Source organism: Arachis ipaensis, chromosome B10, assembly GCF_000816755.2.
Source record: "Arachis ipaensis cultivar K30076 chromosome B10, Araip1.1, whole genome shotgun sequence".
NCBI lineage: Eukaryota > Viridiplantae > Streptophyta > Magnoliopsida > Fabales > Fabaceae > Arachis > Arachis ipaensis.
Window position 1 is genome coordinate 127,054,998 of NC_029794.2, and position 5,906 is coordinate 127,060,903.

Consider the following 5,906-nt stretch of genomic DNA (forward strand, 5'->3'; position numbering starts at 1 on the left):
TTAGACCCGAACCCGGCCCTAAACCCGATGAAACCAATACACTTTCGGGCCACAATTATACCGGGTGAAAACCGGGTGAAAATCGGGCCGTTAACATTACATTACGTTGATACCTTCTTCTAAGCTAGCATGTAAAAATATCCAAATTTTCAAGACTCCAACCGTTATTTAACATGGTAAAATTCACTTAGAAAAATATAACAAGAACCAACCCTTCTTTAAAATTAAAGCATCACCACAATCAATACTAATATTATCTAATAATACCAAATATTTAAATCAATACAAATAACACAATATTATGCATTAGTCTAAAGTCTTATGCATTCTAAATATAAAATATTAACTTATAGTCTTATATTGACTAATAACACAAAATATTAAGGTTTACAATACTTAAATTCTACATAAGAATAATCATGATCCATCACTAATAACACAAAATATTAATTGTGTATGATGACCGGGTCACCGGGCCGACTTCGGGTGACCCGAGCTATGACCCGGACCCGACCCGAAATAATGACCGGGTCTATTTTTGAGACCCTTACCCGGCTCTAAACCCAATGAAATCACACCAAATTAGTTCCTAAAGTGTTCGGGACCGAGTCGGGTCTTCGGACCGGGTCGGGTCTTGTACACCCCTAAATTAAACCTACTTGAATGTCATTTCAAGGAAGTGTTACGTGGTTTTCACCAGATGCATTATACTTCACTAGGGATAGTATGAGAAAATGGATGAGAATGTAAATTCCCATTTAGCATTATATGAATATGTTAGAAACAAGAGACTTGAGAGAGTAATCTGAAAAGTGTATTATTGAGTTGTGATGAAAAGTACAATATACAAAAGGTATTTATAGGTGCTAAATGAATCAGAGTAATAAAGGCATAGAATCCTATAATTAATATACAGATATACTACATAAATATAGACGATACTAATTGATATAGACGATACTAATTGATCCTAATTGATGCTAATGATTCTCTAACATCCCCCCTCAAACTCAAGTGGGAGCTAAGGATACCAACTTGAGTTTGGATAACAAAGTCCTGAAACGAGTCGGGTGATGAGCTTTCGTGAAGATATCAGCAGTCTGATCTAGTGTTCCAACAGCAATGAGACGAATAGCATCAATAAGGATACGTTGCCGAACAAAGTGACAATCAAGCTCAATGTGTTTGGTGCGTTCATGAAAGACATCATTATGGGCGATCTGAATAGCACTGCGGTTATCACAAAAAACATCAGTAGGGGATGACTGAGGAGCACCCAAATCTTCGAGAAGCCAACGAACCGAGACAACTTCAGCAGTGGTGTCAGCGAGGGCACGGTACTCAGCTTCTGTGCTTGAGCGAGCAGTGAACGTTTGCTTCTTAGCACGCCAAGAAATGAGAGCGTCGCCAAGAAACAAACAGTAACCAGTAGTAGAACGACGATCAGTGGGATCACCAGCCCAATCAGCATCGGAGTAAGCCTGAAGAGACAAAGAGGAATGGGCAGAAAAATAAAGACCATGAAAGAGAGTGCCTTTGATGTAGCGAAGAATGCGTAGAACTGCCGCATAGTGAGTAGTACGAGGAGCTGACAAGAACTGGCTAAGTACATGAACCGGATAGGCGATGTCTGGACGGGTGACAGTCAAGTAGACTAGACCGCCAACTAACTGTCGATAGAGAGTCGGATTATCCAAAACAGTGCCATCCATAGGGGTAAATTGAACATTAGGCTCAAGAGGAGTAGACTCAGTGCGACTATCTGTAATCCCAGCACGAGCAAGAAGATCTGAAGCATACTTAGCCTGAGAGAGATAGATGCCATCATCAGTGGAGATGACCTCGAGACCAAGAAAATAGCTGAGAGAACCAAGATCTTTCATCTCAAAGGTACGGTAAAGTGAGGCCTTGAGAGCAGAGATACCATCAACATCATCCCCAGTAATGATCATGTCATCAACATACAAAAGTAGAAGAACAACTCCACGTTCGCTTTTACGAAATGAATGTCTTAGGTTCATGTTGATGAAGAATAGTAGAAAAGCAATGGTAATCAAGAAGATGAGGAGGTGGATTCCTTACCCTAGAAGAACGAGCGGGAGGAGGAGGCATGACGGTAGGAGCAGGATCATCGTCCGGTCTGGAATCATCGGGAAATGGAGAAGGCGTAGGAACAGGAGGCTGTGGAGGGTCACTCGAGATAGAACCTGTAGAATCATCACTAGGAAAAAGATCAACATTGGGGTTAGTAAACAAAGGTGACTGAGTAGTGGGGATCGACTCAAAGGATGAGAACCGAGAAAACATGTGGTGCTCCCAAAAGACAACATGACGAGATATACGAATACGTTTAGAAAGAGGATCCCAACAACGATAACCCTTGTGGTCAGTGCCATAACCAAGAAAACAACACATACGAGACCGAGGTTCAAGTTTACTATGTTCATGAGGCTGAAGAAAAACAAAACATACACAACCGAAAACTCGAAGGGAACTGTAATCTGGGGGGGTATGATAAAGACGCTCAAAGGGAGTAACATTACCAAGAACAGAAGAAGGGAGTCTATTGATAACATGAACAGCAGTAAGAACAGCTTCACCCCAAGTACGCTCAGGACACGAAGAAGAAAGGAGCATTGCACGGACGGAGTCAAGAATGTGACGGTGTTTGCGTTCGGCTCTACCATTTTGTTGAGACGTACCAGGACAAGAAAACTCAGACAGAGTACCCTGTTCTGCAAGAAAGGCTAAGAGTTTGGAATCACGGTATTCCATAGCATTATCACGTCGGAAAACCTTAATGGCCTTGGAAAACTGAGTTTTAATCATAGTAGCAAAGTTGATATAAATCTGAGGTAACTCATGGCGATTAGCCATCAAATAAACCCAAGTAAAACGGGAATAATCATCAATGAAAACAACAAAGTATCGAGCTCCGCCCATAGAGGCAGTGGGAGCGGGGCCCCAAACATCAGAGTGAATGAGATCAAAAGGAGAGCAAGCAAGAGATGAATTTTTGTGAAAAGATAAAGCAGGTTGTTTGGCAGTTTGGCAAGAAATGCAGTCAAAAGATTCATTCGGAACCTGACCTAAAACACCCTGAGATACAAGAGGACGCAGTTTTCCTAAGGAGGTGTGGGCAAGACGTTGATGCCATAAGTGAAGGGTAGAGGGAGAAGAAGCAGCACAGAGATTTGGTACAGGAGGAATATGAAGACTTTCGAGTTCAAACAACCTTCCGACCTTACGTCCAGTCCCGATGATCTGTCCCGTCCGAGGATCCTGGAGGGGTCGATAAAGCAGCAGGGGTTTTACCAGAAACAGAGAGAAGACGTTGTAGAAGAGATGCAATATCAGATAGAGAGACAGTGGTAGGTTCAGTAGTAGCAGCAACAGCAGAAGCAGGCGCAGGACGCGGTGGACGAGTAGGACAGGTAGTAAGCAAATGTCCCGAGAGCTTGCAATAACGGCAGAACAACTGTGAACAATGGTAGCTAATATGCCCTTTCTGGTGGCATGTGCGACATTCAACAGAGGGACAGCTGGAGAACGAGTGCCCGAAACGGTTACAGTGGCGACAGAAGGCCCCCTTTCTGTCTATGGCAGCAGAAACATCTGACTTTTCCATAAAAGTAGTCATAGAGAACAAGGAGAGGAGAGAAAAAAATTGCAATTTCTGAGCAGAAAATGAGAAAACGGATGGCAAAATCGGAAAGAGCTCACCAAAAAACCTTAGGAAGGGTCCCACTTATCGAACACGTCAGCGACACGTCAGCGCCACGTCAGTAGGGTCGTCAGTGCCACGTCAGCGATGTTACGACACGTGGCAGCTCATGAGAGGCGGAAGAAGACACGCTGGCGACAGCAGGGCACGCGGGCCAATCGTCGGGTCGGGTCGGGCGCGCGGGTTGAGCTCGGGCAAGAGAGCAACGGCGTGACACGTGGCAGAAGCGGAGCCGTGGATCTGGAGCGCTGATCCAACGGCGCTGGATGCGTCTGGAAGGAGAACGGATGGACGCGGACAGACAACTTTGGGCGGCGCGTGGCGGCGCGTCCGGCGTCCTCCGGCGATGATTCCGGTGGCGTTGGAAAGCTTGCAAGGAGGAGAAGACGATGGTGGCGGCGGTGACGAACCAAAGCGTCGGAAAAGGGACGAAAAAAGAGACCAAAGAACACTGCCGGGAGAGGAAAAACAAAAGGACTATAAACGAATTTTCATTGAAAAAAAAAAAGGAACCTAAGCTCTTGATACCATGTTAGAAACAAGAGACTTGAGAGAGTAATCTGAAAAGTGTATTATTGAGTTGTGATGAAAAGTACAATATACAAGAGGTATTTATAGGTGCTAAATGAATCAGAGTAATAAAGGCATAGAATCCTATAATTAATATACAGATATACTACATAAATATAGACGATACTAATTGATATAGACGATACTAATTGATCCTAATTGATGCTAATGATTCTCTAACAGAATATATGATATTTAGGGGTGTTTATGAATCGGATTCGATCCGTATATTCGCGGTGTTTATCCGAATTCGATCCGAAAATTGCGGATATAGATCTAATCGGCAAGGTTTTTGGATCGGATCAGATTGCGAATTTTGTGTTGGTATCTGCATATCCGTACGCATATCGGCAAAAATAAAGAAATAAATAAGTAAATATTTTTTTTATGTTTTATTTCAACTAATACTTATATTATATGTTGTATTATTTTAATTTATTATTCAAGAAAAATATGTTTAATATTATTTTAAGAGTAAACATATTTAAAAGAATAAAAAAATAAATTTTATTGATTTTTTTTAATAAAAATAAACTTTTAAAAATATTTTTTGTATTTTGAAGATATATCTGATATCCGATCCGATCCGTAAATATGCGGATCGGATTGGATCTAACCTTAAAAACTATGAATGTTAAATCCGATTCGATCCGATAATTTTAATGCGGATCGGATTAAAATTTTGGCCATATATAATCCGATCTGATATGCGTTCACCCCTAATGATATCAGGATGCTTACCTTTAGTCGATTTTGGGATTTTGAAAACAATGACATGCAGTATGACTTTATTTGCATCAAATAAAGAGAAATATCAAATAAACATGCAAAGTAAACTTTGAACTTATTATCACATATTTTATTTCCCTTAACCAATAATAATAATCTCCCACATATGGGTGGTATTGAGTACAAATCGAAGGGATATAAACTGAGAGTCTTCTCTATTTTTATCCTAAAAAGCTTATAAATCATCCTTTTTTATTGAAGAATCACTTCAATTATTTTATCTTTTAGAATAATTTTCTATCGGTTCTTTTACTTAGAATCCTTTTAGAGCTAGAATTCTTTTTTACAGAGCTTCTTGATCTACCTCTAAAGTATGGTGTTGCTGTCTCTTTCCGTACAGAATTTTGTAAAAGAATGAGAAAATCAAGAAATAAATTAAAGTAGTTTGAGAGAAAAAAATTTGGTTGGACTAAATTACAAAACTAATTTATTCATCTAACATTAAAAAATTTTAAATAAATTTAAACTAGGATGCTACTTGACTAAAATGAGTTTGTTTGCATTGCTATTTCTCTCAATTTGAAATTTAAACCTCCCACTTATTTGAAATTAAAATTTAAACTTGATGAGAGAAGGAGCGGGTGTTACACATTTAATTTTTTACATAAATTTATTTTTTTTACCGGATTAAAGAAGTTTATATATACATACATATAGGACTGAAAGTGAGCTAAAGTCAGTTCGAACTCGATAAACTGAATTCGTGAGCTGGTGAGTCGAGTTTGAGCTTGAAATTGAGCTCATAAATTAAATAAGTCAGATATGAGAATGGATGAGCTCAGTTCATTAGCTCATGAGCTAGTTCAATTATATATTTATATAT

At 39.9% G+C, this 5,906-nt stretch overlaps 1 protein-coding gene across 1 annotated transcript in view; it reads left to right on the forward strand.

Annotated features, from left to right (window-relative positions):
* LOC107622073 (NAC domain-containing protein 92-like) overlaps window positions 1-5,906 on the forward strand; it is a 17,594-nt gene that overhangs the window by 7,894 nt on the left and 3,794 nt on the right. The window lies entirely within an intron of this gene.